Here is a 21,749-nt window from a genome sequence, read left to right as displayed (position 1 = left end):
AATAATGGCTGAGTTGGTACTTGTAGGCACAAATGTCATAGTTTAAAGTGACATTTAAATGGACTGGAAAAGTAGTGGAGGAAAGGGTGCCTTGGGGAAGAGTAAAAATGGCCCTGAGGGACAGAACAGGGAATATTTGTCTGGATATAGGGAAAGCAAGAGATGATATCTGAGTTCTAGCAAGTAACAATTTGACCACAATATTGGGAGATATTTTTAGATTTATCATGAACTTAGTTGAATATTGTGTAGTTCAAGATTTATAAAACATAAAGTTCTCACTTATATGAAATAATTAGAAATGCAAATTCATAAAGTAAAAAAACTAGAATATAGGATACCAGTGGCCAGGGTGGAGAATGGGGAGTTAATGTTTAATTGGTAGAGATTTGCTATTTCTTGTGATGGAAATACTTTGGTAATGGATGGTGGTGATGATCACACAACATTGTGAATGCCATTTAAGTCACTGAATTGTATATTTGAAAGTGGTTAAAATGGGAAAGTTTAGGTTGTATATATGCTACCAGAATTAAAAAAAAAAACAAAAACACAACTGTTCTGCACAAAAATGATCCCTAGTGTAAACTATGGACTATAGTTAATAGTATAATTATAATAATATTTCATCAGTTGTAACAAAGGTAAGGCACTAATGCAAAATGTTAATAATAGAGAAAACTATGTTTGTGAGGAGGGTGGTATATAGGAACTCTGTACTTTGTGCATTTTTTTTTGTAAACCTTCAAACTACTCTTCTAAAAATGGAAAAAGAAATAATCATAAAAGATGGAGAAAACAAAGGTAAGGTTCATATGAAAACAGAGAAATAAAGTTAAGACCTCTGAGGAGAGTGCGAAAAAAGTGAAATTCCAAAGAAGACAATACCTTAGGAGGATTTAGTAATGGTTTTCAGGAATATGATGGAAACTTCCACAGAGCATGGGCCCCCTTTCCTACCGAGGACGAAACAGTGAGAAATTCTCAGTTAAGGTTCGGGAAGAAGTGCCTGCTGTTATTGCCAATATACAATAGAAGGCAGTTTAGCCTCTTCTGATTTTTGAATAATATGGCAGAAGTCATTCCCAACAATAACCCAATTAATTTAGTATTTCTTCAGAATAAATTAGAACTTTTCAGATTGAGATATTCTCTGATTACTCAGGTGCAAGATTAAGAAAGAGAAAGTATCGGGAATAGCAATTTATATTTCTATTAGGAAATACTGAAAATAATTGAATTAACATGCACACAATAATGCCCCATAAAAATATTTTAGGAAATGTAAAGTTTCAGACAAATGTTAGTGGTATATAATGATGTTAGGAAACTAGATCAAATGATATTCTGGCTCAGTATAAGAGGAAATAAGGATTTTGAAGTCATCTAAGAAACATTGATACAAAGAGCAAGTCAATAACAACATAACATTAAAAATGAACACGGAGTGATAATGATATAAAAATCAATCACAACATTAAATATGAATAAGAAAGGTCAATGGCTATATTAAAATATCAAATAAAAATAAGGCATGTAAGATTAATGTGCATTTCAGACAGAGATAATTGGATTATCTATAGCCTATTCTGTTAATGCAGAATATGAGACTGGTATTCAAGAAAGTAAATTTTATAAGCAAATTGATTATCACAGTAAAAGATGAATTAAGCCAAAATATTGAATTCATGTATATCAACTATGAGATCACAAACACCCAAAAACAAAACAAAACTAAAAACCTGGCTTCAATATGGACAAAATTCTGATTGTCATCAGAGTTTGATCCTGCTCACATTGCACTTTCCCTGTTTGACCTTTGTATTTCTCAGCTGCTGTTCTGTCACTGACATTATGCCCACAAATCCACTTCATTATGATATTGCTCCTTCTGTCTAATCCTGGACCCCAGAAACCCCCGAACATAACTGGTCCCCAAGTTTACTATTAGAATAGGACAAATTAAGAAAACAGACTTGAATTAGAGACTATGTTATTCAACAATGCAAAAAAAAAAGAGGAAAAGGTTATCTAAGATAATAGACTAATACATTTTATTTTTAAGACTACGTAACTTTATTTTTATAGCAACTTTCTAAATGTGTGTCTTGGTTTTTATTTATTTTTTATTTTTTTAATCTTCATTTTATTGAGATATGTTCACATACCATGCAGTCATACAAAACAAATCGTATATTCGATTGTTCACAGTACCATTACAGAGTTGTACATTCATCACCTAAATCAATCCCTGACACCTTCGTTAGCACACACACAAAAATAACAAGAATAATAATTAAAGTGAAAAAGAGCAATTGAAGTAAAAAAGAACACTGGGTACCTTTGTCTGTTTGTTTCCATTCCCTATTTTTCTACTCATCCATCCATAAACTAGACAAAGTGGAGTGTGGTCCTTATGGCTTTCCCAATCCCATTGTCACCCCTCATAAGCTACATTTTTATACAATTGTCTTCGAGATTCATGGGCTCTGAGTTGTAGTTTGATAGATTCAGGTATGCACCACAAGCTACCCCAATTCTTTACATTCAACGTTATAACCGTGAAGGCATTTCTTGAATCGGCCATCTTATCCTTTGGTTTATGTTTGCCATATTTTTCCCTCTCTCTATTAATATCCTTTATTGTACCCATACCGAATCTCTTTAGTACTGAACCTTTCTCCAAGTCTCTCTGTCCTGTCTTTGTTTCTCTGTCTGTAGGGCTCCCTTTAGTATCTCCAGTAGGGCAGGTCTCTTGTTAGCAAATTCTCTCAGCATTTGTTTGTCTGTGAAAAATTTAAGCTCTCCCTCAAATTTGAAGGAGAGCTTTGCTGGATAAAGTATTCTTGGCTGGAAATTTTTCTCACTCAGAATTTGGCTGTGGGTTTTTCATACATGCTCTTTATCATGTTGAGGAAGTTTCCTTCAATTCCTACCTTTTGAAGTGTTTTTATCAAAAAGAGATGTTGGATTTTGTCAAATGCTTTTTCAGCATCTATTGAGATGATCAATTGATTTTTCCCTTTTGACTTGTTAATGTGTTGTAATACATTGATTGATTTTCTTATGTTGAACCATCCTTGCATGCCTGGAATAAACCCCACTTGGTCATGGTGTATGATTTTTTTAATGTGTCTTTGGATTCGATTTGCAAGTATTTTGTTGAGGATTTTTGCATCTATATTCATTAGGGAGATTGGCCGGTAGTTTTCCTTTTTTGTAGCATCTTTGCCTGGTTTTGGTATTAGATTGATGTTAGCTTCATAAAATGAGTTAGGTAGTGTTCCATTTTTTTCAATGTTTTGAAAGAGTTTGAGTAAGATTGGTGTCAGTTCTTTCTGGGAAGTTTGGTAGAATTCTCCTCTGAAGCCATCTGGCCCTGGGGATTTATTTGTGGGAAGCTTTTTGATGACTGATTGGATCTCTTTGATTGTGATTGGTTGGTTGAGGTCTTCTATTTCTTCTCTGGTCAACTTAGGTTGTTCAGATGTTTCCAGGAAATTTTCCATTTCCTCTACATTATCCAGTTTGTTGCCATACAGTTGTTCTTAGTACCCTCTTATAATTTTTTTAATTTCCTTGGGATCTGCAGTAATGTCACCTTTCCCATTCATTATTTTATTTATATGGGTCTTCTCTCTTTTTGATTTTGTCAGTCTAGCAAGGGGCTTGTCAATCTTGTTGACCTCAAAGAACCAACTTTTGGTGTTATTTCTCGTCTCTATTGTTTTTTTGTTCTCTTTGCCATTTATTTCTGCTTTAATCCTTGTTATTTCTTTTCTTGTACTTGGTTTAGGATTGGTTTGCTGTTCATTTTCTAGCTTCTTCAGTTGCTCCATTAGTTCTTTGATTTTGGCTCTTTCTTCCTTTTTAATATATGCATTTAGTGCTATAAATTTCCCCCTCAGTACCGCTTTTGCTGCATTCCATAGGTTTTGATATGTTGTGTTCTCATTTTCATTCATCTCTATTTATTTAACAATTTCTCTTGCTATTTCTTCTTTAACCTACTGATTGTTTAGGAGTGTGTTGTTTAACCTCCAGGTATTTGTGAATTTTCTAAGTCTCTGATGGTTATTGACTTCTAATTGTATTCCATTGTGGTCAGAGAATGTGCTTTGAATAATTTCAATCTTTTTAACTTTATTGAGGCTTGTTTTATGTCCCAGCATATGATCTATTCTGGAGAAAGTCCCGTGAGCACTACAGAAGTATGTGTATCCTGGTGATTTGGGATGTAATGTTCTATAATGTCTGTTAAATTAAATTCATTTATCAGATTGTTTAGGTTTTCAATTTCCTTATTGGTCTTTTGTCTGGTTGATCAGTCTATAGGAGAGTGATGTGTTGAAGTCTCCCACAATTATTGTGGATACATCCTTGCTTCCTTTAGTTTTGCCAGTGTTTCTCTCATGTATTTTGTGGCACCTTGATTGGGTGCATAGACATTTACGATTGTTATTTCTTCTTGTTGAATTGCCCCTTTTATTAGTATGTAGTGACCTTCTTTGTCTCTCAAAACATCCCGGCATTTAAAGTCTATTTTATCTGAGATTAATATTGCTACACGTGCTTTCTTTTGGCTGTAGCTGGCATGAAATATTTTTTTCCATCCTTTCACTTTCAATTTCTTTGTGTCCCTGTGTCTAAAATGAGTCTCTTATATGCAGCATATTGATATTCATTTTTTTGATCCATTCTGCGAATCTATATCTTTTAATTGGGGAGTTTAATCCATTTACATTCAACGTTATGACTGTGAAGGCATTTCTTGAATCAGCCATCTTATCCTTTGGTTTATGTTTGTCATATATATTTTTCCCTCTCTCTATTAATATTCTTTAATGTACCCATACTGAATCTCTTTAGTACTGAACCTTTCTCCATGTCTCTCTCTCCTTTCTTTGTTTCTCTGTCTGTAGGGCTCCCTTTAGTATCTCCAGTAGGGCAGGCCTCTTGTTAGCAAATTCTCTCAGCATTTGTTTGTGAAAAATTTAAGCTCTCCCTCAAATTTGAAGAAGAGCTTTAGTGGATGAAGTATTCTTAGTTGGAAATTTTTCTCACTCAGAATTTTAAATATCTCGTGCCACTGCCTTCTCGCCTCCATGGTGGCCGCTGAGTAGTCACTACTTAGTCTTATGCTGTTTCCTTTGTATGTGGTGAATTGCTTTTCTCTGGCTACTTTCAGAACTTGCTCCTTCTCTTTTGTGTTTGACAGTGTGATCAGAATATGTCTCGGAGTGGGTTTATTTGGATTTATTCTATTTGGAGTTTGCTGAGCATTTATCATTTGTGTGTTTATGTTGTTTAGAAGATTTGGGAAGTTTTCCTGAACAATTTCTTTGAGTACTCTTCCTAGACCTTTACCCTTTTCTTCACCATCTGGGACACCAATGAGTCTTATATTCGGAAGTTTTTTATTATCTATCATATCCCTGAGATCCATTTTGATTTTTTCGATTTTTTCCCCCATTCTTTCTTTTGTGCTTTCATTTTCCATTCTGTCATTTTCCAGGTCACTAATTCATTGTTCAGCTTCCTCTAGTCTTGTACTATGAGTATCCAGAATCTTTTTAATTTGGTCAACAGTTTCTTTAATTTCCATAAGATCGTCTATTTTTTTTATTTAGTCTTGCAATGTCTTCTTTATGCTCTTCTAGGGTCTTCTTGATGTCCTTTATATCCAGTTCCATGCTCTTCTTGATGTCCTTTATATCCCGTGCCGTGGTCTCATCGTTCATCTTTAGTTCTTTAATTAGTTGCTGTAAGTACTGTATTTCTTCTGATCTTTTGATTTGGGTGCTTGGGCTTGGGTTATCCATATCTTCTGGTTTTTTCATATGCTTTAAAATTTTCTGTTGTTTTTGGCCTCTTGGAGTTTGCTTAACTTGGTAGTGTTCTTTTAGGATTTGTAGACCAATTGAAATCCTTATGTCTATTTTGTCAGGTCTACAGCTTCGTGGAGCACACTTTCTGTGACTAACCAGCAGGTGGCGTCCGCAAGCCACCTGTTCCCCTCAAGCCAGTTCTCCCCTGCTTTGCCTCTGTGGTGAGTGGGGGAGTAAGTCTTGTGGGGTCCAATTGGTGTACCAAGCTTGCGTGTGTAGTTGGTGTTGCCTGCCCTGTATAAGGGGCATGTGTCTAGGCGGTCAGGGAGGGGGGCAGCTCTAACAACCAAATCTCCCTGGTATTCCTGGAGTTTTAAAACTGCTGCAATAGTGTAATCCTTCAGTTCAGTCCTGCCACAGTTTGTCTCTGCCACTAACCTAGAAGTCCTTGGTATTGGCGTGTGGCCCCTGAGACTTGTGAATGAGCCCCTCTTCCAGGCCGTGCACCCCCTGGTCCTCTGTTGAGGGATGACTGTGCTGTGTCACAGTGAGTGCCGTCCCCCCAGGGTGGTTCTGGGCTGGTGGGCTGTGTAGGGAGGCTCCCAGTCTTCTGAAATGATGGCTGAATGTGGCTTTGTTTATTCACACTGCTCCACCTTCCCTACTTTGGGACAATCAGCTGAGGGTGCAGGGAAGGCTAATGTCCACGCCCAATTTTGTGATGTGTGCCTGTTATTTGAAGCACTTCCGTCACACTGGATTGTCTGGGGCAGCTCTGGGCTATGGGGCCGGTGATGGGCAGGAGTGTTTCCTGTCCACCAGGATGATGGCTGTGAGAGGATGCCCCCCTTTTCTTGGGAAGTTGTGGTGTTTAGTGAATTTTGTCAGCCACTGGATTATTGCCTTTTGTCTCAGAGCTCTCAGTTCTGCTCTTGTCTTGACCTGCCCAAATTGCAAGTCTTTGAGGCTTTCTGTATTGGGCTTCTTAGAGTAATTGTTTTAGAAAATGACAAAAAAGATTAAAAAAAAAAAAAGAAAAAAAAAGGGCCCTCCTGGCAGATCTAATGTGTTATTGAAATGCTAAGAGAGAAAGCCATTGGGGCTATTAAGGAAAGATCCAGGGGACAGAGAGATCAGTTTTTCTTTGGGTTTTGCAAATGAGCCTGCGGAGCTTGAGCTCTGCCCTTCCCCCTTCTATGTTCACCAGAACTCCAAAAATCCTCTGCTTTTATTTTGGAGTTTTTCGTGTTGTTTTTTTTTTCTATGCCTGTCTCGTCTCTGCTGGGTTGGCTGCTCTCAGATTCTCTGGTGTCTGGTCTCAGTCTATCTATGGTTGGAGTTTGGATCAGTAGAATGAGTTTCCGATAAGGGCTGCCACTGCAGTTCTCCCTTCTCCTTCCCGGAGCTGACAGCCCCTCCTCCCACGGGACTGAGCCTGGCAGGGAGGGGCGCGGGTCCCCTGGCCACAAAAACTTACAGATTTCGCTGATCTCAGCAGTTCCACGTTTTCATGAGTGTTGTATGAAGTATGCCCAAAGTCAGATTGCTGTGCGGTGTCCAGTCCACGCAGTTTCTGGCTTTGTACCTACTTCCCTGGAGGAGTAACTAAAACATACACCTCACCAATCCACCATCTTGCCCCCACAGTTACAGTCTTAAGGCCATAATGTGCCCATCAACAAAGGATACCTTCACTGGAGAAAGGCCATTGGCAACTGGAAAACCTCTGTTAGCTGGGAAGGCACGTGGCTGGCATCTGCTTGCTCCCAGGTTGAGTTCAAAATGGCGTTCTCCAAAATGTTTGCATCAGCTTCCAGAGGCCATCTTCAGGAATGTCTGTCTCAGCTACAGCTAGCTGTGAGCATCTTCTGTCTGAGCTTTTCTAGAGCTCCAGTGAACAAATCAAGGGCCATGCTGACTGAGCAGGTCTAAGCCTCCATGGAAATTATCTAATCAGAGCTATCACCTACAGTTGGGTGGGTCACATCTCCATGGACACTGAACCAATAGGTTCCAACCTAATCCACACTAACATGTCTGCCCTCACAGGACTGTATTAAAGAATATGGCTTTTTCTGGGGAACATAATATATACAAACCAGCACAGGCCCACTGTGCTGTGTCTTGTAAACCCATTTCTTTACCTGTTTGTTCAATCCTATTTTTCACTTTTTTAGATGGTGTCTTAGTTTCCTGGCTCCTATGACAAGTACCACACAATAGGTTGGCTTAATAGCAGGAATTTATTGGCTCACGGTTTCACTGGCTAGAAGGCTTGCTTCTTTCCTGTCTTGGTAGCTTTCTACCTACTGGCAATTCTTGGATTCCTTGGCTTTTCCATCATAAGGCAATGTCCTTTTCTTTCTCTTCTGTGTTCCACTGACTTCCAGTAACTTCTTCTCCGGGTGGTTTTCTCTTCATTAAGCTTCCAGTAATAAGATTAAGGTCCAACTTCATTCTGTTGGGCCACAACTTAACAAAAAATAACAGTTTCCAGAGGTCCTATTTCTAATAGGTTTATACACACAAGAATGGATTAAGATTAAGAACATTTTTTCCTCTGGGATACGTAATTCAACCTACCACAGATGGTCATGTACACACGTATTTGCCCAACAGAGTGTAATCAAACACAATGTGTTAAGAAACCATCATTTGAAGATGTTTAAGAGAATTGGGTATGATTGTCCTAAAGAACATCTGGGGAGGTCATAGTAAACTAAGTTTATTTAAATATTTTATTCATTCAAAAAAGGTCATGGTAAACTATAGGTTTCTTTAAATATTTTATTCATTCAAAAATTCTTCCATGACTTTGATAACTTACTCTGTGCCAAGCACTATGTTAGGTCCTAGAAATGAAATGAGTAAATGTATTCAGGAGAGAAATATTGCTTGGATATAGATTCCTCGCCTCCTAAGAGTATTATTGGTTTCAATTGGTAGATGTTTTGGTTGTGTAGATTTTGATTCAACATAAGGAAACACATTTTTAATAATAAACACATAGTTAATATAATATTTAAAAGTTCATCTAAGATTCCTTGATACACTAGAAATGCTTAAGCAGCAATTTCCTGATTATCTTTCACAGATACCTTAGGAAAGATTTTACATTAAGAAAAGTAAATACTGGAGTGGTTACCTCCATATTTCTTTCTAAGTCTAAACATCTAACATTCTAGGGAATTACAGTTTCAATGTAGATGATTCCATAAACTATTAAATAAAATAATCCAAAGGTCCTACTTAGAAAACGCCACATTTTTCCTACTGCTGGGAGTAGAATTCTTAAACAGTATTTGCTCTGCATGGCATTATGACAGCTCCAGATGCATGCAGTATTTCTGTAGAGAAGAGATTAGATTAACTATTGTCGAAATTCTTTACAAGGAAGTGGAGGAGGTCCAAGATTTGATTTACAAGCTGGTCTTCATGGCACAAAAATAGTAAAAGGCAGTGAAAAAAAGGCCTTGAAAATATTCTGTTCTTGCTCCAATTAGAGCTACTATCTCTCCTTCAAATGGGAAAGATAACTGAAAAAGTAATGATTACTAGACTCTTGAATAAGGGTCCAGTCCTTTCAACCTTCACTTTCAGACAAGATGCCCCTAGGTATAGTAAGCATTATGCAGTTATTTTAAAAAGAATTTGTGGGTGGTGGTTGGAGAAATAGGACATTTGTCTGAAAACCTGATCCTTAACTATGGTTAGGAAAATTTAAGTGTGGAAAGAGTGTGTTTTTATGCTCTTTTGCTTTATATTGATAAGTAGACAAGGTTAAGGGAACCAGCAAGGGATAGTAACACACTCAGTGTTAGTAATGGCAAGAAGCCATTGTCGACAATTGCCCGCCCAGGACCAGAGCCGAACACTCATCGTCAGAATGTCGGGCAAAGACCGAATTGAGATCTTTCCCTCACGAATGGCACAGACCATCATTAAGGCTCAATTAAAAGGAGCACAGATAGGTCAAAACCTCCTGAAGAAAATATCTGATGCCTTGACTCTTTGATTTTGACAGATCCTAAAGAAGATAATAGAGACTAAAATGTTGATGGGTGAAGTGATGAGAGAAGCTGCCTTTCCGCTTGCTGAGGCCAAATTCACAGCTGGGGACTTCAGCACCACAGTTATCCAAAATGTGAATAAAGCCCAAGTGAAGATTCCTGCAAAGAAAGATAATGTAGCACGAGTTACCTTGCCACTGTTTGAACATTACCATGAAGGAACTGACAGTTATGAACTGAGTGTTTTAGCAAGAGGTGGGGAACAGCTGGCTAAGTTAAAGAGAAATTATGCCAAAGCAGTGGAACTACTGGTGGAACTAGCTTCGCTGCAGACTTCCTTTGTTACTTTGGATGAAGCTATTAAGATAACCAACAGGCATGTAAATGCCATTGAACATGTCATCATTCCTTGGATTGAACGTACCCTTGCTTATATCATCACAGAGCTGGATGAGAGAGAGTGAGAAGAGTTCTATAGGTTAAAGAAAATACAGGAGAAGAAAAAGATTGTCAAGTAAAAATCTGAGAAGGACTTGGAACAGTGGAGAGCAGCTGGGGAGGTGATGAAGCCAGCTAATTTTCTGGCTGAAGAGAAGGATGGGGATCTTCTTTTTGAATAGTCTTTCCTGCTCTGGTCCTTTCAGAAGTCCTAATACTGGTTCCATTTTAAATCACGATGTGTAAGTGTGGTATGTGTGGCTATGTATTTTTTGGCCTAAGAGTTTCACTGGTGGTAAAATTTCCCTGGGCATCAGTTTATTGGATTACTTTTGCAGAATCACATTTCAGTAAACATTTATCACAGATAGGAGATTTGCAGAACCTGCCCAGGAACTTATAGAATTTGCTAAGCAGTAGTGTCACCCTGCTCCATTTACATCCGTGTTACAGGTGGTCTGCTTAACAAGCATATTGAGAAATAATCCTTAGGAAACATCAGTGGTCTCAGGCCAACAACTACATATGTACCTTTGTGGCTACTCACTTGCAAACCTTGATGTTGTTGGCTGATTTGCGGCACTCATCTGTTTTTACCAGGGTACTTCTCTCCTCAAGCTTTATGAATACCTTCACTTATTTTTCCTTGCATGACAGGTCTCTATCCTCATCTGTCATAAGAGTTCTGCCAATTTAAATGTGACTGTGGTATAAAAAGAGTAAAATGATGGATATAAAAATAAAAAAAAAGAGGCCATAGCCACTGGTTGACCAAGAAGGTGGCGTGAATGCTCCAGGTTTCTGTTTCCCCTAAGGATCTTTGAAGAACTAGCAGAATCGTAGAATTTTCTTCCTCAGAGCTCTGTAAAACAATTAAAGGGTTGCAGAAATTGGATACATACCGAAACAAGAAGACATTACTTAAAAATGGTAGGAAACACTTGTGGTGCCCTTCTTGGCCCCTCCCCCACCCACTCCCTGGAGCCGGCCTGTGTTCTCGGTAGTGGACCCTAGCCCCATTCCACAGGGAAAAGAGTAACCCCTATGCTCATACTGGGGCACATGTATGTCTTTGCCAGTCTATCTGGTGGCAGCCTGAAAGATTGAACCAGGACTCTAATCTCTGGCTCACCATCCCAGAACTTGTGCTACATGCAGAAGCAGCCAGCACACAGTTAAATCAGTGTAAGAAACAATCAAATCAAAGGGCCTGATACAAAGGATTACTGGCTTTAAGATGTAGAATACAACACCTGGGAGGTGGGGGGAAAGTCTGTTTCATAGGGAGTAGAAGGAGCATTCCAATCCTTGTAAGTGGGGGAATTCCTAAGGCCACTAGCGCATGCTCTGAAAAGATCAGAGAGGACACTGCTTTTTCTTTGGTGGGATCTTCTTAGTATGAGGGCTAGGTTCTGAAAGACAACACCAGCCAACACAGAACCAATTTGAAAAGACTGTGAAAGGCATTTGTTGCATTGGTTTGTTTGTTTTTGCTAGCTCCTGGTACTCAGGAAAATCTCTGTTGTATCATTACTTGTATGAAAACTTAAGAGACAGTCAGGAACTAAATTCCAGAGTTAACACATTAAAATATTAAAATGTACACTGTGCAATTGTATGTTGGCACAAAGAAGACAAAGAAACAGGAAATGAGGGCCCATCCAAAAGAACAAGATAAAATGTAAGAAACCATCAATGGAGTAAATCAGATTTGGACATACCAGACAAATACTTAAAGAAAATGGTCTTAAGTATGTTCAAATAGTTAAAGAAAACATAGCAAATGAACTGAAGGATATCAGGAAAATAACATATAAACAAAATGAGAATCTCAATAAAGAGATAGAAATTATCAAAAGGAACCAGTCAGAAATATTGGAGATGAAGACCAGACTAATGGACATTAATAATTCCCAGAAAAATTCAACAGCAGCTTGGAGCTGGCAGAAGAAAGACTCTGTGTACTCAAAGATAAGACAATTGAAACAATTCAGGCTAATGAGCAGAAAGAAAAAAGAATGAAGAAAAACAAACAGAGACTTAGGGACCTGCAGGAAACCATCAGGCATACTGATATTCGCACTATGGGAGTCCCAGAAGGAGAAGAAAGAGAGAAAGAGGCAGAAGGAATATTTGATGAAATAATGGCAGAAAACTTCCTGAATTTAACAAAAGATATGAATATACACATTCAAGAAGCCCAGTGAACCCGAAAAAGGAGTAACTCAAATGGAGTCAGACCGAAATAGATTTGACCATTATAATCAAACTGCTGAATGCCAAAGATAAAGAGAGAATCCTGAAAACTCACAGAGAAAAGCAATGTTATATGTATAAAGGAGCCCCATAAGATTAAGTCTAATTTCACTTCAGTAACCATGGAGGCAAGAAGGCAGTGGGATGAAATATTAAAGTGCTGAAAGAAAACAATTGCCAACCAAGAATTTTGTTTCCAGTGAGACTGTCTTTCAAAAATGAGGGAGAGATTATGACATTCCCAGATAAACAAAAGCGGAGGGAGTTCATCACCACTATACCTACAAGCAATGCTAAAGGGAGTACTTAAGATTTAAAAGAAAGGACACGGCAGTAGATTGAGGTGGCAGAAAGAAAAAACCATCTCTGATAAAGCTGACCATTATAAATGCCAGTATTATTGTATTGTATTTTTTATTTACTTCTTATGGGATTTAAAATGCAAGTGAAAACATAATATTAAATCTATGGTTTTGGACAAGTAATGTACAAAAATATAATTTGTGACAAGGACAACAAAAAAGTAGGTGGACAGAAGGTATAGGAACAGTTTGTGGATGCTACTGAAGTTAAGTTAATCTCAAATCAAATGAGATTGTTACAGGTTTATGATGTTAAATTTAAGCCCCATGGTAACCACAAAGAAAATATCTGAAGAGCATACACAGAAGGAAATAAAAAGGATTCAAAATGGCTCACCACAAAAGAGTAAATAAATATGAAATTAGGCAGTAATGGAAGAAGTGAGGAACAAAAAAGGTATAAGGCTTACAGGAACTCAATAGCAAAATGGCAGAAGAAAGTCCTAATTATCAGTAATTAGTTTAAATGTAAATGGATTAAACTCTTCAGTGAAAAGGTACAAATTGTCAGAATGGACAAAAAAGCATGACCCAATTATATGCTGTTTACAAAAGACTTACCTTATATTCAAAGCCACAGGTAGGTTGAAAATGAAAGGATGGAAAAACATATGCTATGTAAATGGTAACCAAAAGAGAGTGGGAGTAGCTATACTAATTTTATATAAAATATATTTTAGGTCAAAAACTGTAACAAGAGACAAAGAAGCACAGTATTTATTGATAAAGGGGTCAATTTAACAAGAAAATATAACAATTATAAATACATACGCACTTAACAGCCAAGTTCCCAAATATATGAAGCATATATTGACAGACTTTAAGAGAGACATAGATGGTTCTACATTTATAGTAGAAGAGATAGAAATTATAATAATGGATTCAACATCTAGACAGAAGATCAATAAGGAAATACAAGAATGATAACTATAAACCAAGTCCTAACAGACATATCTAGAACATTTCTGCAAAAACAGCAGAATACACACTCATCTCTTGTGCATGTTTCATCCTGTAGAATAAACTATATGTTAGTTCACAAAACAAGTTTCAATAAATTTGAAAATACTGAAATCATACAAAGCATCTTCCCTGAACATAATGGAATGAAGGTAGAAATCAATAACAGAGGGAGAATTGGATACTTAACAAATCTGTGTAAATTTAAAAATACAATCTTAAAGAACCAATGGGTCAAAGAAGAAATTACAAGAGAAATTATGAAATATTTTGAGGTGAATGAAAAAGAAAACACATAACATACCCAAACTTACAGGATGCAGAAAGGCAGTGCTGAGAGGGAAATTTATAGTTCTAAATGCTTACATTAAAAAAGAAGAACACTCTCAAATCAGTGCCCTAATCTCACACCTGGAAGAACTAGAAAAAGCAGAGCAAACTAAACCCAAAATGAACAGAATGTAGGGAATAACAGAGAATAGAACAGAGATAAATGAAATAGAGAACAATAAAATCAATGAAAATAAAAGTTCATTCTTTCAAAAGATCAATAAAATCAACAAACCTTTAGCTAGATTCACAGGGAAAAAAGGAGGATGCAGATATCTGAAATCAGAAGTGAAAGGGGGCATTACTGCCATCCCCATAGAAATTTAAAAAGATTGTAAGAGGATACTATGAACAATTGTATGCTAACAGATGGATAACCTAGATGAAATGGAGAAATTCCGAGAAAAACGCAAACTACCTGTACTGACTTAAGAAGAAATAGAAGATCCCAACAGACCAATAAAAAGTAAAGAGAGTGAATCGGTAATCCAAAACCATGCAACAAAGAAAAGCCCAGGACCAGCTAGCTTCACTGATGAATTTTACCATACATTAAAAAAAAATTAATACCAGTCTTGCTCAAACTCTCCCAAAAAACCAAAGAGAAAGGAACACTTCCTAACTTATTCTATGAAGCCAGCCCCACCCTAATACCAAAGCCAGATAAAGATACCACAAGAAAAGAAAATTACAGACCAATATTCCTTCTGAATATAGATGGAAAAAAACCTCGACAAAATGCTAGCATATTGAATCCAACAGCACATTTAAAAAATTATACAATATAGTCAAGTGAGATTTACCCCTGAAATGCAAAGGTGGTTCAACATAAGAAAATCAATTTGTGTAATACATCGCAGTAACAGAACAATGATGTAAAGGACTTGTACATGGAAAACTAGAAAACATTGCTGAAAAAAATCAAAGGAGACCTAAGTGAAAATAAGGACATTTTGTATTCATTGCAAGACTAAATACTGCTAAGATGCCAATTCTATTCAAAGCAATTTATAAATACAGTGCAAGCCCAATCCAAATTGAAACAGCCTCCTTTGTAGAAATGGAAAAGATAATCATCAAATTCATATGGACAAGTAAGGGGCCCAAATATCCAAAACCATCTTGAAAAAAGTTTGAGGACTCATACTCCCAATTTTAAAACTTATTACAAAGCAAGTAACCAAAAGAGTTTAGTACTGGGACAAGGACTGAGATATAGACCAATGGAATCTAATTGAGACTTCAGAAATAAACCTTTACCTCTACAGCCAAGTCCACTCAATGGGAAAAGAATAGTTTCTTCAACTATTGATGCTGGGTATTTTCCACAGGCAAAAGGATGCAAGTGGACCCATTCATTACATCTTTTACAAAAATTCCCTAAAAATAGATGAAAGGCCTAAATATAAGAACTAAAACTATAAAACTCCTAGAAGAAAACATAGGGAAAGCATCATCAGAACCTTGTATTAGGCAACGGATTCTTAGAATTTACACCAAAAGCATGAGTGTCAAAAGAGAAATAGATAAATGAGACTTTATCAAAATTAAAGTTTTGTACATCAAAGAATACTATTAAGAAAGTGAAAAGACAGCCTATAGAGTAGGAGAAAATATTTTTATACCATATATATTGGTCAGTGCTCTCTAGGAAAACAGAACCAACAGGAGATATCTGTAAATATCAGATTTTATAATAGTGTCCCATGTAACTGTGGGGATGTACAAGTCCAAATTCCATAGGGCAGGCTGCAACTCTGATGAAGGTCTTTGATGAACCCCCCAGAAGAGGCTGGCTGGCTGAAGAGGAGAAATTCCTTAGGGTAGGCTCTGAGCTGGCACTCCGACGAGGGTTTTCAGTGAATTCCCCGAGAGGTTGGCTGGCTGAATAAGTGAAAGTTCTCTCTCTTCTCCCTTAAAAGTCTTCAACTGATTGGGTTAAATCCAGCTCCTTGAATCCTTTCATTGCCTAAGACACTCCCTTTGTTGATGCCACAGATGCAATCAACTGACTGATGATTTAATAAGCCAGCCTTCTGCTTTATTAACCAGCCACAAATGTCCTTGTAGTAATGGTTAGGCTAGTGTTTGCTTGACCAGAAAACTGGACACCATCACCTGGCCAAGTTGACACATGAACCTAACCACCACACTGTATATCTGATAAGGGTTAAATATCCAGAATGTATAAAGAACTGCTACAACTCAACAACAAAAAGATAAACAATCCAATTTTAAAAAAAGGAAAGGATGTGAAGAGACTTCTCCATAGAAGATATGCAAATGGACAATAAATAAGCACATCATTCGCAATTATAGAAATGTGAATTGAAACCACAATGAGGTACCATTTCACACCCACTAAAATGGCTACTTTTAAACAAATGGTAAATAAGTGTTGGTGACAATGTGGGGAAATGGGAACCCTCCTACAGTGTTGGTGGGAATATACCAGGTTGGATCCCCTGTGTAAAACAGTTTGGTTGTTCTTCAAAAAGTTAAATATAGAATTCCCATACAACCTGGCACTCCCACTTCTGGGTATCTACCCAAAATAATGGAAAGCAGGGACTCAAACAGGTATTTGCACACTGATGTTCATAGCAGCATTATTTGTATTTGCCAGAAGTTGGAAGCAACCCAGGTGTCCATCAACTGGAGAATGGATAAACAAAATGTGGTATATACATACAATGGAACATTATTCAGCCATAAAAAGGAATGAAGTTCTGATGCATGTTACAACATGGGTGACCCTTGAAGACATCATGTTGAGTGAAATAAGCCAGACAGAAAAGCACAAGTATTGTATGATTTCACTTATATGAAATTATAATATGCAAATTCATAGTCAGAAATTAGCATACAGGTTACCAGGATCAGGGTAGGGGTGGGGATCAGGGAATTAATGCTTAAATAGTACAGTTTCTGTTTGGAGTGATGAAAAAGTTCTGGTAATGGATGGTGGTGATAGTAGCACATCACTGCAAATCTAATTAACACAACTGAATTTAAAACTTGAAAGTGGTTAAAATGGGAAAATTAGGTTATCAGTATAAAAAATGTACCTCCCCCCTTGAAAAAAGAGAAGCCATTGCCACTCCTTAGCTTGAAAGGGAGAGTCTGTGGTCATAGGTAACTGAATCCAGTCACAACTAAACTGCAGCCAAGCAGAGAGGAAGCAGAGGAATAAATACTCCAAACTCTGTGTTTTCCTCACTCCTAGTCTCTTGTTTGTGCTTCTTATGGACAAAACCTACCTGGACGGCAGCGGGCTAGGAGTCCTGATTGATATCATCCATGAAGGTTGGCATCCTGGGATACAGAGCAGTATGAAGAAGGATTCAGAGGGGCAAATGGAATAGAACCAGCATGCTATTTATCTCCCTAAAAACGATCCGCGGGAATCCACAAGTAAACCATAGCACCATTGTAGGTAGGCTAGCAGTCTTCACAGGATGTACTTAATACAGTGCATGGCACACAGTACTTGGATATTTGCTGAATGAACAAAAGGATTGGGGTTTATTAGAACTGTCAATGGGATTGTATTTCCTTTGTCTGCTCCCTCTTTTCTTAGTAGATTTTTCTTCTCCATTTTGCCTCTCGCTCTCATTATGCCCACTACCCTGGGTTTTCCATTGTAGTGTCTTATTTGGATACTGTTCTTGAAATCTTGATTTATTTCCCCTTTAAAACTTATTTGTTTGGTGTGCTTCCCAATCAGGTCCATGCTCTTTGCTGAGACATCTAAAATATTCTTTCAAGTTGCTTGTTCCTGAATGTGTTAACTATTTCATGTAAAGAATTTATACTTGAGTAGAGTCTTTAAGGCCTTTTGTCAACACTCGCAGACTACCAATGGGTCTGGGCCTTTCAGGTCTTTAAAATAACTTAAAACCATAAGGTAAAATGTATCTCTGATGATGGTTAATCCCACTATTGTCCCTCTTGTTTATCTATTCACTCCCCTCTTATCTGCTTCCACAGCCAATGCACACAAAATCTCTCAGTTTAATCTCATAGATCACAAAGCCAGTAAGTTGTAGAGTGAAGATTCAAACCCCATGGCTATTTTTCCCTAACCCCTATACTACTTTATATCTTGTTATTCTACCAGATAAGTTTCTAGAAGATAGAAGCACTACATCATAGTGTTTAATAGCATGAACTCCAGAAAGCATTTTAAGAATTCACATATTATTCCCTAACTTGCTTGCTCTTTGATGTTGGGAAAATAACTTTTTGATAACTCAGTTTCTTCACCTGTAAAAAGGATAATATAATACCTACTTCCTACAGCTGCTGTGAAGATTAGATGAGGCAGTCTGTAAAGCACCTTATAGAGTACCTTGAAGAGAGAAAGTGTTCAATAAATGGCAGATATTATATTCCCAGGAGAGTAATCTCTGCTTCTCTATGCTTTTGCTTCTGTTCAACACAGCTTTATCTCTACCTCCTGTGCACTCGATTGGTGACCTCCTTCATAAAGGCAGAGCACAGTGGAACTGGTTAAGGCATTTCAGTCTCATCATCTTAAGAAAAAAGGAAAAAAAATCTGGAGAATTCCTAACCACAGAGTTGCATCCTCAGAATTTGAGGCCAGAAGGCACAGTATCTGCATGGCAACAAAGGAAACATTTTAAGTTAAAGTAGTCCCAGGTTGGTATAAGGCAACTGGCAGAAGCAAAGAAAATTCTCTCTGGAGGCAAGTGATTTAAATTCAGACATCAAAGGATTCCCACAAATAAATTTCCAAGAAAGCTGAGCTCACAGTCCCAGAATCACTAGACACACAAGGAAACTAACTGTTATGAGTAGGAGTCAAGAGAAAAATCCTGAAAAAGGAGACCTTTACAAATTTAAGGTGGTGAAGCCATCTATTATATAATATGAAAAAGTGTTTTCCATATATTTCAAGATATAAAATATGTTGAAAAAATGAAGAGACAAGACAATCAAGTAGCAATCAGATTAAAAAATAGAACTCCTTAAAGTAAAAAATGTAATAAGTGAAAAGTGAAATTAAAAATTCAGTGGATAGGTGAAACACCAGATAAGACACAGCTAAGATAGAATTAGAAAATTTGAAAGCAGATATGAAGAAATGATGAAAATGCAGCACAAAAAGACAAAAGAATAAAAGTATGAAAGTGAAATCAGGGGACATGTAGAATAAAATGAATTGTATAAATAAATTTAGCTGCAGTTCTAAGAGAAGATAAAAACAAAAATAAGGGAGAGACAATATTCAAAGTGATAATGTCTGAGAATTCTGTAGAACTGATAGAAGGTATAAATCCTGAAAAATAAGAAGTAAAGGGAATCTCAAGCAAGAGAAATATAAAGAAATTCACACCTAGGCAACTCTTAGTGAAACTAATACAATATTGACAACAACTATAGAGAAAAGATAGATTACCTGGATGTAACTGTAGCAGACCTCTCAACAGCATCAGTAGAAGCCAGAAGACAGTTACATTTGTTAAGGTACAGACAAACCTGTTGTAAGAAAAAGACCTGAAATACAGTGGGTCAAGAATATAGAAGTTTATTTCTGCCCCCTAAAGCAGTTGAGAGGTGAGTGGTCCAAGCACAGGGACTTGTTTCTGGCCCATAGGTCTTCCACTAGTTTGGGTTATAGCCATCATATATCTGTTCTCATTTGCATAATCACAGTTGTTTCACTAGTATTAGTTCCTTGTTCCAACCTCGGGGAAAGAGAAAGGGAGACAAGGGCACTTAGTTTTGAATTTAACCGAATGATCAAAATGTTGTACACATCGTTTCTGTTCACAGTCTATTGTCATGAAGTTATTCACATTCATTCACTTAATACATATTTATTGAATGCCTACTGCATGGCAGGCACTGTAGGCAGTCCGGACATCAGTGAACAAAGCAGACAAAGATCCTGCCTTTGTGGAGTTTGCATTCTATCAGGGAGAGACAGACAATAAATAATATAATAAATTAGTAAGTTATAGACTACAGTAGGAAGCCTTAAGTGTTATGGAAAGAATTGTAAGTAGAAGGGGATAAGGAGTAGTGGGAATGCTGGGGGAAGAAGGATTGTGAATTCAAATAAGGTAGTTAGGCCTTATTGAGATAATGACTTTTGAGTAAAACTTTGATAGAGGTGATGTAGTTATGCACGTGGATATCTGGGAGATGAGCCTTCAAGGCAAAGGAAACAGCCATTACACTGGACACAAGTGAATGTTGACAGCACATTCAAGGAACAGCAAGGAGGCGTGTGTTACTGGAGCACAACTGAGTGCAAGGGGGTTTGGTAGAAGATTAGAAAAGAGATAATAGAGGCCCAGATCATGTAGGGTTTTGTAGGCCATTGCAAGCACTTTGTCTCTACTCTCTGTCAACTGGGAAACAACTCGAGAGTTTTGATCAGGGGCGTGAGTGATCTGACATATATTCACAAGACTATGTTGGCTGCTGTATTGAGAATAGACTCTAGGGAGCAAGGATAGAAACAGAGAGTCCTGTTAGGGGGCTTTTGCAGTAATCCAGGTGAGTGATGAGGTAGCAAGAACGAGGGTGGTAGCAGAGAAAGTTGTGAGAAGTTGTTTGGATTCTGAATATGTTTTGAAAGTGAATCCAACAGGATCTGATGACAAATTGGCTACAGTGTATGAGGGAGGGAGATTGAAAGGATTACAGTAAGGTTTCAGCCTGAGCAATGGAAAGTTGTAGTTACCCTTCACTGCAATGGGAAAGCTTGCTGGAAGAACAAGTTTTGAAGCAAAGAAGCTGTTTTTAGATTAGTGCATGTTTAATTTGATAAGTCTGTTAGACATCCAAGTAGATATATCAAGTAGACATTTGGAATTCAGGAGAGAAATTTGAACATACAGATGTCATTAGCATATGACACGTAAGCACATTTAAAACACATTTTTATAACACTATAAACATGGCAATTTGGACACTCTTAAAGCCATGATACTGGATGAGATCACCAAGAGTGAGCATAGATAAAGAAGAGTTTGATGTAGCTGCCAGGAAGGTTGGGAAATGTGATCTTTATTTAGGTGGCCATGGATCCAGCTAAAATTCAAGGAATTATATTACCAAAATGAAGAGGAGAATAAACATTGGACAATAATTAAAGTCCCCTTCCTTAACTGTAGAATATCCTCAAAATCTGAGAGAAGATAACTGTAATTGTATATCCAGCAAAATTACCTTTTAATAGTGATGGGAAAATAAAGACATATTCATATAAACAAAATATGTGTGTTTACTACTGACACCCTAACTAAATGAACATCTCAAAGATGTACTTGAGACAGAAGGAAAATGATCCCTAAAAGAAATTCTGAGGCTCAAAGAGGTATAGTCTTGGCTATGATCATCTGCAATAGCCTCCTAACAGTACTTTGTTTCTATCTTCGTCCCCCTATGGTCTGTTTTCAATAGAACAGCCATTGTTATCTTTTTAAAAATATGTCAGGCCATTCACTCCTTTGCTCAAAACTCTGCAGTGGCTTCTCACTTCACTCATTGTAAAAGACAAAGGTATGGTAAATATGTGGGTACAGAACAAC

General features: G+C 37.3%; 1 pseudogene; it reads left to right on the top strand.

Annotated features, from left to right (window-relative positions):
* Positions 1 to 9,714: 9,714 nt before the first annotated feature.
* On the top strand, positions 9,715 to 10,458 carry LOC119523657 (annotated as a pseudogene).
* Positions 10,459 to 21,749: the final 11,291 nt, after the last annotated feature.

This window comes from Choloepus didactylus, chromosome X (genome assembly GCF_015220235.1).
Source record: "Choloepus didactylus isolate mChoDid1 chromosome X, mChoDid1.pri, whole genome shotgun sequence".
Lineage (NCBI taxonomy): Eukaryota > Metazoa > Chordata > Mammalia > Pilosa > Megalonychidae > Choloepus > Choloepus didactylus.
The sequence above is the reverse complement of the archived record's forward strand: the minus strand, read 5'-3'. Positions and strand labels throughout refer to the sequence as shown.